Source organism: Anopheles maculipalpis, chromosome X (genome assembly GCF_943734695.1).
Source record: "Anopheles maculipalpis chromosome X, idAnoMacuDA_375_x, whole genome shotgun sequence".
NCBI classification, from domain to species: Eukaryota; Metazoa; Arthropoda; class Insecta; order Diptera; family Culicidae; genus Anopheles; species Anopheles maculipalpis.
In genome coordinates, this window is record NC_064870.1 from 10032850 (window position 1) to 10044850 (window position 12001).

General features: G+C 42.0%; 1 protein-coding gene across 2 annotated transcripts in view; it reads right to left on the reverse strand.

Moving 5' to 3' along the window:
* Positions 1–12001, reverse strand: part of LOC126560212 (protein gurken-like) — a 473091-nt gene that overhangs the window by 356831 nt on the left and 104259 nt on the right. The window lies entirely within an intron of this gene.

Genomic DNA, 12001 nt, shown 5'->3' on the forward strand with positions numbered 1-12001 from the left:
GCGGGGGCCATCGTGGAGCTAAGCAAGCTCTCGGGATGTATCGAGAAATGCGTCCAAAAGTGCTGCTACACTCATACTATCTGCGTACCAAGGTAGCTCTAGCTGTCAGGTGGATAAGACTACTACTCAAAACTCATACTCAGAACGAAACAAAAACGTCAAATCCAAACCGTCTAAACCGTCTATGTGTAAATGTTCGGTGCCAACCAACTTGTCCAAAAAACCAACTCAAACTCAGTGTCAAAGCAAATCAAAAACAAACATGTAACAATTAATCAACTATAGATAGGGATGGAAAGATGGGGGGGGCCTCATCATGGAAAACTACCGTGGTAACTAACATTAACTTCCTGCCAGTATGCGATGCTTTATAAGGGTGATTTTAGGATGCGCTACGTAGAGGACTCATTTTAAACGTTTTTTTTTTATACAGACACATGGGGATCGGGGTATTAAAAGTTCGAATTGCAGGTCCTCTGATGTCTTTTGATGTTGCGAAATGTTGAACAATTTTGACTTGCGTCCTCTACGCGTTAAGTTTTTGCTTTGATGGATCGCACGCAACCAATTTCGTCAACACACGAACTATACATCCGATGTGCACGTTTGCGTGTGCGCCAAGTAGACTAAGAATATCGGAACTCCGAGTGACGTGATAGTGGTTTAGGTTGTTTTGGCGCTTGCGTTTCTGATGCCGCCTGCTTTTTTTTTTATTGTTCTTGTTTTGCTAACGCTGTGCCGTGCAGCAAAAGTCACGCCAACAAAACAAAGAACCCCATCAAACATGGGCAAGCACACATGTGCGTGACTTCCGCGTCGGGAAAACGCGGAAATTCCGTCGCGCTGAGATCATCGGACCAACGTCTCTTGTGGGGTTGTCACTTTCATTTTCCAACGGATTTGAGATCACGTGTTTTTGGGTTCTTTTTGCAGGAGACCTTTGCTCACTGCATCATCAGTTGATGTGGGCTGGTATTATGACTAGCTGTAGTAGACGGATAAGAAGAAGAAGAAGAAGAAGAAGAAGAAAACAAACGCTTATTTATATACGTAGAGCATTCTGATCCTGAAGGTACATATTCTTCCCATCTGCATGCAAAAAAAAAAAAAAAAAAATTAAGAAAGCACACACAAACTATGTACACGCCTCTCTTCTATTAACCCTCAATGCTATCGATCGTTGTATTTAATGGCCATGCGGCCGGTAATTTGTGGGCAACCATTTTCTCGTGTCCCTTGTTTGTTTGTGCTGTTTTTTCTTTGGTGCCATCCCGGCAAAAAACCAAACCGTATTCTAGCCGTAGTCTCATCTCATTGCTAATCTAATATCTGTCCCCGCTCACTATATGCAACATACAAGTACCAAAAACAAACAAAGCAAAGAAGAAAAGGAAGGAGAAAAACCTAGCTGACACTAAATCAAACACGCAAACTTCCGTTTAGTAGCTAAGATTTAAACGTGTAGTAGAAAACGATGCTGTTAAAGTGTTTTTTAATTCCGGTTTTGATTCTTGAAAATTTATTATCTCCCTCTCGCTTGTAGAATGAAAGGAAAAAAAAAGTCGGAGTGAAAAAAATAATGATGAGAAAAATGCAAGAAATGACAATTAAAAATCGAAATGACGAATGGAAATGGATAGTTATTAAAGGAAAGCGAGAAAGAGAGAGAAGCTGTTCCATTTGGTTGTATTGTCGATCAGTTATAACAGAAGGGCAACAATCGATTTACTTGTTTGTTACATTTTACAAGCTAATCCGTTGTGCGTTCGGGAAAACGGAGAAAAAAAACAAAAAAACCAAAGCCATTACAAAAAAAAAAAACGAAACATTTGTGCTCATTTGTGCCATTTATTATGCATTTCTGTGTTTTGTTTCAGTAAGCAAAATCGGTACACGTTCTGCCCTTATTGTACTAGGGTAAGGGCGTAAACAGTCGAGAGTCGTGTTCGACCGAAATAAAAACAAAATATATAGTCTTAAACAAAAACAAAAAAAAAAAACCGATGCAATCCAATCGGGTGTTCAGGCTTCGATGTTCTTTTATATATGTATACTATGCGTATGTTACTGGGATACTTTTTAAACACGAAACACGTACAGCCATGTTCCGGTAGAGAATATTATCGAATAATAAAGAAAAAAACGAAAATTAAACAAAACAAAAAATCAAAACGAAACTCCACGGCGGCCATTTCTCGGGATTTGCAAATAAAAACAGACAAAAACTTTTTCGTCCTAAAAATTGTGTGCGTGTTTGTGTGTATTGAGTTTTGTTTAACATTCCGCAAGCTGCTCATCTAAGGGTTAATCTCTTTACAAAAAACTCCTATCTTTTCAATTTACATTTTTCGTCCTGGCACTCGAATGGTAAGAGGGATTGTAGTAATTTGAGACTCGGCAAGTATCGATGACAATAGACTATATCTGTTGAAGCACACTAATCAAGCCTCATTATATTTGATTGTTAGTTCTCAAGTGTCAAGCACAAAAAAAAAACAAATCCTCTTGGCGATAGACTAGTGCTCGTTTTGGGGAGTCGTACTCTGCTGCTTGAATGTGTATATGTGTGTGTGTGTGTGTGTGTATGTATGTGTGATAACGCATCTAGGGCAAATGTGCTCATGGAACTCATTCGTGCTCGCTATTCCAACGCCGATAGAATGGACAGTAATGCGCCGGCGTTAGGAGTCCTTCTCGTTCTTGGGAGCCTTACGCTGCAAAAAGTGTACGTTCTGGAGCAGGTCCTCTTGTGATGCTCATTCGGTTATAATGAGAAATAGAGAGTGAGTGGAGAGTTGATGTTGAAGATATGCAATATATGTAGCCAGCATCCACCATGCAGCATCTCAGCTAAATAGACTGGTCCAATGGAGGTGTATAACCGAAGAGATCTGAAATCTTGAAGTTCCAGATGTGTCCCCCAAGATTTGTAAACTTCAAATACTCTTCCCGGAAACACTCACAACTTCAATTCGTCTCAAATTCCGCACATCAGTGGATGTAAGAGAGAGCGCGTGTCGAGTAACCCACAGCTTCAACTGGGTCAACCTGTACATCCCTTCGCTAGGTGAGCTCTACAGACAAGAATTCCGTACTCGAGAGAGACTTTCCACAACAAAAAATTAAATCCAGCAAACCAACTCCTGGTAACATCCTTGCGTTGGGTTTTTTGCTCGGTGCGACATCGTTGCTACTGCCGTTGCTACCGTCGGTTCTAGGATCGAGGTCATATGATCCATTCGCCATCGTCACTGCCGATGCCGATCCCGAACGCCGTAGTACACACACACATATATATATGTATATATATGAACCACATTGGCTACCTGCGTGGGCTTTTAGTGTGATGATGCGCTGTTGCATCGGTTCATCGGTTTGCTCACGTGGTAATACCGAACAGTGTTGATAAGGCGGTAACTGCATCGTTCTGCAAACACATCCCGTACGATTGCTTCATCACCGACGACGTCGACGACGACGACTACCTTTCGGGGGGTCCCTCAAAACCTACCCCAACGCAGAAGATGCCATCCGCTAGCGTCCGGTCATTGCTGATGGTCATTGCTGCGTTCGAGACACCATCCACCAGCTTGTAGTGCTTGAGGAGTCCATCACGGATCGATGCGTGTGCGTGTGTTTAATGCGGGTGCTGTTTCTTAGTGATAGTGCTTAATTAGACAATCTCTTAGTGCTTAACCCAAAACTGCAAATAAACGTAGCTAGGATCCATTACTTTTCTTGGTGCTTTCTTTAGGAATTTTTCTAAAGTAAGATAGCGTCCATCACGAGATAGTGCCTCGCGGGTTTTCTACTCTACTGTAGCTTTAGCTTAGACTCTAGTCGCCGATCTTTTGTTGTTGAGAAAGCGAGAACTCTACGATGTAAAACCAAATCTAACGTGTGATACATTTATTAGGACAAATATAGATATAAAAGAAAAATATAAGTGGAACAAACAAAAATCCGATTCAGCAATCTCAGCATATCAGCATCCGTAAGTCATCATCTAGATATTGTTGTCATCCTAGCTGTCAAGTACGTTTTTGCCCAATTTTTCCACTTGCTTCTTCTCGTTTTCTCCATTTCTTTCTCTCTCTCACTCTCTCTCTCTCTCTCTCACACTCGCTCCACTTTCTATGTTAATGTTTCAATCATCCCATTTTGTACCATAAACCCTCAGCATCCTGACTAAAGACATCCGATTGTTTTCGTCTACCAATTGGTCGGCACAAAATACGCACCAAAAAAAAAAAAAAAGAACAAAAACTTTAATGGCAACCAGAAACACTTCCGGTATCCACTAAAAGACGCATCCCCCGACACGGGTACGTGTTTTGATACGTTTTGTTTTTGGAGTCGGTTGCGCATTCGAGAATTTTGAAGCGAATCGCCGACACTACACACTACGCTTATAGTCGCCGATCCTTGCCCTTGCATCTTCCTCCCATGCGGTTGCGAGCGGGTTTCACGTGCTGCGTACGGATCCGTGCTCCCAGTCGAACGATTCGGGTTGTGTGTGGAAGACTATTTTTATCTCCGCACGCTGCCACAGCCAGAGTGCAACTTGCCTGCCACTACTAGCGCCTGACTCCCCGAAACTTCACCACCAAGCACGCACAAACATTACAATTCATTCGCTGCCATTGACATCTCGATTGAACGTGCACAGCGTACGACGGGGAAGAAAAAAAAACGAAGCAAAACACAAACACAGACACGAAAAAAAAACAACTCCAATTTCTCTGATCTAAGACTGTGATTTTTAAGGGCCGAGGTAAAGAAGAGGAAGCGAAAAACGATCCGCCAGCTTGATACCCGAGCATCGATAAAAAAAGGGAGTGAATTTTCTGCAGAGCGTGTGAAACTCGCCCACCCCTGGTAACCTGGTAGCGTCGGACATGTCTGGTAGCCGCCAAAAACCGATCAGTTGTGTTTAGTAGCTCCTCCGACGCAGAAGCTCAGCTACCTTTTTGCATAACGCCGTCACCGCGCAAGGGTATGTGACGCATCACGGAAGCGACTCCAATTTGTTGTGGTTCGTTTCGGTAGTAGGTGGAAAGCCTACCGAACACGTGCACGTTTCGTTAAAGTTCTGTAACAGTCTGTAGTGTGTGCGTGTTGCTTTTCTGTGCCTAAGAGTGCCAATCAGTCGTGGTAATTTAAGATCACACGTGAAACAAGTAGCTGCTGCGAGCGTTGTAGGTAAGCGAACAGAGGAAACAATTTATGCAGAGCGTTGCTAATTAACCACGCTAAGACACTGCTCCTTGCAATAGTAGCAAGATATCGAATTTTTTTGTCAAAGTGCGATCAACTGGAGTACTTTTTGGGTTTTGCTATAAATAATTTTCTAGTTTTATAAATTGCATACATTTAGGCGTAACGATAATTTTTCGATATCGTGTTTTGGAAGTTTTTTTTCTTTACAACAAATATTTAAAATCACATGCCAAAGTCAACGATTTGCCTGCTCGTGTGCTTAAGCTGACCAATATTTACCTTCATCAAACCAATATTTCCTTCGTCAATGTTTATAATATCTGGATAAACAAACCTGGCTAGCGGAAACCTTTGCGGTAATTACCCCAAAATGATGAAGGACACGCAAATAATAATATTTAGATGTGTACTTGTTTCGTTGCAATCCCTCGAAGGAGAATCGGTTGGGTGAAAGTGATTAAATTCATTTAATCATCACCAACTGGCGCGTGTATAGGTCTCTCTCGTTCCTTGTTGATGCAGGACGTTTGTTTTTATTACGCTTACAATCGTTTTCCAAGTACAAAAAAAAAATGGTACCCATAAAATTTATAGCAACACTGAAAAACAAGCTGTATCCCACTTGCGTCCTTGAGAATTGGCTTGTAAAGTGCTAAAGGGTCATTCGCGGTGTCGTTACATCAACTACGGGAAGACCAACTGTTGCGCCTCTCTTGGAAGCAAATGGGATTTTTTTCTTCACGGTCGATGTTTTTTTTCTTTCCTTCGCGCCCCCCTCCCCCCCCCCTTTCCCCCGCCTATCTATCGGTCCCATGAGGATGAGCAATGACGCCATGAAGGCACCGTCGGTTACTGGCTTATTTTTCACGCCTGCCTCTTAAACGAGACAATCGACGTGAAGGTGGAAATTATTTTTCCAACGCTTTTCGAATGCATCTCATCGTAAACCAGGATAATTAGTGTATCTGGTAGTTGATTGCATCGTAAAACAGGCGAGGCCATAAACAAGCGATGCTTGACTTTGTGTTTTTCGAAAATGGTCATACATGTGTGGTGTCATTTGTGGCTCATTGAGATAAAATTGGAAGTTGGTAATGATGAGCATGGGATGGGTATTTTGCATCTAGTTTACAAGTGTTAAATGGTGCAGGAATGCAAATATTTATTGTTTATGTCTTGACACGACATTATGGCTTGGTTTTGGCACTGGTGTTTATAGCCAATAAATATCTTTATTGGTGAAATTTGCCAATAATCTAGTTAATAGTTTTCCAAGACCAAGGTTTCAATGTTTCCTCCAGATGTTTTTGTAAATAAACAAGTCGCAAGAATTTCTAGGACTTCATCAGCAATTCGTTTCTCGAAGCAAACCTAGACCTGGTTCCTGTAATAATTTAATAATTTTATTGCACATATGCTTTACCCCAGCATAGGCTGACATATCAGGTCTAAAGAGTGCTAGTTGTAACTCTCCAAGTGTGTCCCTAAAGTAGTCTAAGATCTGCAAAACGAACTTGGATTTTAAATCCAGGTAGATTTGTTTCACTAAGTATGTACAGTGACCGTCGCGAATAAAGAAACACTTATATTTCCGTTATTTTAAAAACTGATTTCGATACTTCTACTTGGTATTAGTTTACTTAATTTTGGTATAATGATCAGCAGCTACTGAACTATCTATAGCATCACTGTTTTGGTCCAAAAATCGATTATGCGATAGTAAAAAATCTTAAATATTTTTGGAAATGACAAGACGACATTGTTCCGTCACAATTTATAATAAAAATAAAATATATTTGATTGAAAATATGGTGCAAACCGTCATACTTAAAATAAATAAATCATTGAAATCTGTTTGAAAAAAATTTCGACCCAAAAACATTGCCTTTTTTAAAAGGCACACTTAACCAAATCTACAGTTGACGAGTGTAAAGAAAGGCTGCCCAAAACTGTGAAGAACTTTTAGTTTAAATTTTTAAATTGATGGGAGGTCTTATTCAATGATCTTGTGTGTTTTAGGTATATTTTCATCAGAATCGATTCATCCAATAATAGGACCGAAGTAGCAAGGTGTCCTCAATTATTTCATACAAAAGTCAGCAGATCGATACGTTGAAAATTGGCTTCACAATCTCATTTTTGCCTGATGTGCAATTGCAGATGGTCTTATTTTATTGGTGGTCACTGTTATTCTGAGGAATCATTTTTGGGCAGACCTAATCTCTAGCAATACGGCTTCAGCAAAAAAGCGAAACTCTTGGGAATCTTAGATATATCTACTGAGGCATTGACTTACAGTTTTTAACGCTAGCTTTAAGGTCTCTTTGTTACTCAGTCCTCACAACCGAGAAACGGTCCCGATGAGATTTGACCCCCGATCCTGTGTCCTGTGCTGTGAGAAACTCCTCCTCGATATCGCTGTCACCGGACCTCCAGGATCAAGGTATGACGACTAACATGGTTCTGGCGAACAGAGATCTTAATAATGTGAAGACGGACTATACAACTACGTGGTATCAGCAAGCCGGAGTACTTAAACTCTAGTTGAATCTCTAGAGTGAATCTCTCTCTGAAGTTGTCGCAATAACAGGTTGTAATCTGTAGACTAGAGACTAGACTAGAGCCACTACAGATATTTGTACTTACTTATCCAACCAATCCAATATCCTGGTCTTCCTGGGGGACGCATCAACGCCATGACTTCACCTCAGTATGGGACCACCAAGTCGAGAACAGTAAAGCCTAGTCAGTCTGGCTTGACAGGTGATGCAGTGCAGTGAACAAGTTGAACTATTCAAGGCATGGGTTCTGCAGATTTTATACTAATTTTCCAAAGTCAGTTTACGTCCCTTAAGACTTAACTACTGCTCCAACACAAGGCAAAACATAAATTTTCCCACTTTGATCTCGGCACTAACTAGCCTTTATTTTCGCTTTTCGACGACAATTTATGCTTCACCCTGTGATTCGATTCGAGCACCAAGGTGAATTGATACACTTGAAGCTCTTAAACTCACATTCGCTGCTCCGGGTGAAGATACGTGCGCACCATTATTCATGAACTGGAAGCACTAATTTCCTCACCCTTCCCCTGCTTCGCGTGAAATATGAAGCCGGCTCAGTAACTTAACACCACAGCACCAACGCTCGCTGTTCCGGCGTGTATCCGATAATCTCTCGCAAACTCTTTTGCGCGAAAAAAAAACAGTAGAAAGCAATCCATTCGTTGGATAGTCGGCCGTAGTATAAATTATGCGTGTCATAATAATGGTACGGCTGTGGGCAAATGGCATAAATATAGTTCCAGGGTGTATGTCGTTTTTTTTTTTTGGGGAAGTGATGTTGTGCGCTGTTGCATCATTCGGATCGGAAAATCCTGCCGCGACGTGCGCTGCGCCGGTGGCCTCGTTTTCCTCACGATTGATGGAAAAGTAAACAAATCGCTAACCACCAGCCATCAGTCATCTGGACCATTGAGGAGAAGGGGGGGGGGGGGGAGGTTTTCGTCAAGATTTGCCATTTTTTCTTCTCGACCCTGCGCGGGAATTAGTGCCGGTGGGCTAAAATCGATGGACAGACGCTAAACTTGTTGCACCGGAAGCGATCGCAGCTGAGTAGCCCGGTTTGCTACATGTTTGCTTGTAAACAACACCTCTGGCGGTAGTCACCGGGGGTTTCCTCAGCGCGCACGAAGCGCACGGACAGGGCGTGGAATTAATTGTCAGATTGACTGTTTGCGATTGATGTGAAGCGTTCCATATTTCCTACTTTGTTGGCTAATGTGTTGTTTTACAAACTTTTTTATGTCAAATTCGGATACCATCCTTTTGCAGGCTTTGTTTATATTGCATTCTGTTGTTAATGCTGTGTCCAAAAATAGAACATCTTTTCTTGTGATTAAATTATACTTTTAACAGTTTTTTTTTTCGAGCTCCGGACATCGCTCTCTGTAGAAAGTGGGAAAGTTGGGAAGAAAATCTTCTGGGAAGAGGAACTTCTCCTAACGAGAGGTGTAGTTAGTTTGCCTCTGACCTAGATATTTCCCAACCTAGATGAGTAGGAAAAAAAACAGCAAGCTAGGCTTTGTATGAAAAGATTTCCTTTACGTTGAGAGAACGCTTTTCCTGTTTTGCTGCGATTTTTCCTCGGAAACCATTTTTCCACCCTCGCTGGCAAACCAGTAGGCATCCACGGTGGAAAAATCAGCAGAGCCAAAGATCTTTTGTCGGAGTTTTTGTATTTCCTGCATTGTGGAGCTGCTGGAAAATAAGGAAACCGCCACCACCAGGCTACGGTAGGTGGAAATCTGACTCTGACACGATCTATTTTTATTTACTAGCGCAAATTGTTCCTCTTCTCCGTCTGCTCCAGGCAGGTGGGGGTTTTTCATTTATTTTGGCTTTCGTCACCCAAAATCGTCTCTGCTCTCTGCTGTTGCACTTAGTTCGCTGATCTTCTCGCTGTTTGTTGAGTTTTTTTTTTTGTTGGTATTCTTGTTCCGACCGGTCACTGACCCGCTTTTAGCAGCTTATCCTCGTCCTTGCATTTTAAAGTTGCCACGAGGAACAATCCGTTTCTTTTACATTTGTGTAGAAATAAAGAGAGAGAGTGAGACAGAGTGTGAGACCGAGAGGAGAGAGCGAGGATAGTTGCAAAGGAAAAAAATAACCTAAGAAAAGAATTTCCTTCCAATTTCCCCAAATACTGACTGTTGTAAATAAAAACCAGACAGCAGCACGGAAACCGGAGACCCAATGATAAGCATTGTTGCACTGTTGCCCGTGCGCCTGAAAGTATGCAGGGAAGAGCGTTTTGAGAGGGGGGTGGGGTAGGGTGCTTTTTCGTTTCCACCAGTCTATTGATTGTTTTTTATTTCACAGGTTTCTAGGCATACTAGGTAGCTTGCCTTGCTGAGAAGGAAAAGAGTAGAAAAAGAAAATCAATCACAAGGCTTATTTTGCCAAACTTCGCCTACCGCACAAACAAGAAAACGGAACTTTTTGCTATCAGACAATTGCTGCCGACTGCAATTGAAGGAGACAAAATTAAATCCCTCCCTAGACGGTGCAATAACCACCGGCTTTTACTACGTGCGCCACTCCAACACTATTTGCAGACATATGCTCAGCAGATTATAAAGTAGATTAAGGAAAAGAAACCTCCTCCTTCCATTATTTCTCCGCTAGACCCAATGGAGAGGAGTTGCAGTTGAAGATATTATAGTAGAATGAAGGATGAGTATGTAGTGTGTCCTCTTGTCGGTTGAAATTGTTTCAGATTTGAAGGAGATCACGAGATAAGTACTAATTTTTGAGGAAGTCCTGATGGCTTGAACTCTCGATAAACTACTCAAGTCACCGATGACTCTGGAAGACGTCTTATATCATGAATGCGGAGATTATAGTACTGAGTACTTCGACCAAACTTTGAGAAGCTGTTAATAGCTCCGGGAGCCCTATAATATTACCCACCACCGGTTCAACAATATTTGCAGACATATGGTCAGCAGATTGTACAACAGGTTAAGGAAAAGATACCTGCCGAGCGAAGTTGAATATGAAGATATTGTAGTAAAGCCTGAGAAGAAGGATGATCAACAAGATATTAAACTTTGAAGAACGATTAACGATTGAAGAGTTCTGATGACTTGAAGTCCCTATGAATTAGCCAACTATTAAATCTAATATTTAAGAGCCTTCCTTCCTTTAAACTTCCTGCTGATAGCTCCAAGAGATAGAGCAACCTATAGAGTTGTCAGCACACCCACCACCGGTCCCTTGAGCTACTATGCAAATCGAACTGTTAAAATAATAATTTCAATAGTTCTATGCTACAATGCACTTACATTAATACGTACTAATTGTCTACCGTTCACCGTACCTTTAAACTGTAGCACACATCCCGCATTACAACACTGTCACCCTGCAATCCAAACAGTCGGTGGCCGGAAAGATAATATTCATTCCGTACCCTGCTGTCTGTGCAATTTAACACGTCGTCTTCTCCGTTGTTTTCCCTCCCGAAACAATCCTGTTAATGTATCCCTTTTTTTGCCATGCTATCATAATACCTGTGTCGTTTCCCTATATCTCCATATATCTGTCCTGATGTAAGTCTAACGTTTACCAGCGGAGAAAAAAAACAACGACAACGAGTCAATAATGACAGCAATAAAATGACGCATGACATAGCAGTACGAAGCGCTAGTCGTAGTTGCAGTAGCAGCTAGTCCTGCCCAGAAATCGTGTCTTATCGATGTCTTTCTGCTGACAACATTTGCGTGCGATAAAAAGGGCTCCCGACTCCTCCCTCCTTTTATTACCCCTGCTCATGCTACTCTTTCCCGTTTCCCCCTCTGGACGAAGTTTTCCACTTCATTGAACGTCGTGTTTTCATTTCCCGACAGGATATCAGGTACGGGCAAGCAAAAACCGTCGCCCTCCTTCAGAGACGTTGGGTTCAAATAAAATATGTATATACAGCGCTACTCGGTGGGGGAGGTAGATCCGTTCAATAGTATACGGCGATGGGGGGGAGGGTGCTTTAGACGGAGTGGCGTGGAGGGGACTGGAGACGAAAAAAAGGACGATGAACGGATGAATGAAAGCATACCCCGGGATACTCTCGTGTTGCGCGGACAACGATAAGCGTAGCAGACCGTTGTAAACCGTAGCCGCGTACTCCAAATCCTATCATTAGCGTACCAGGAAACCCCGTTTTGGAAGGTGGGGTCGGGTGTTCTTCCGTTTTTGCAGAACGGTTGAAGGGCTTTCACCCTTCA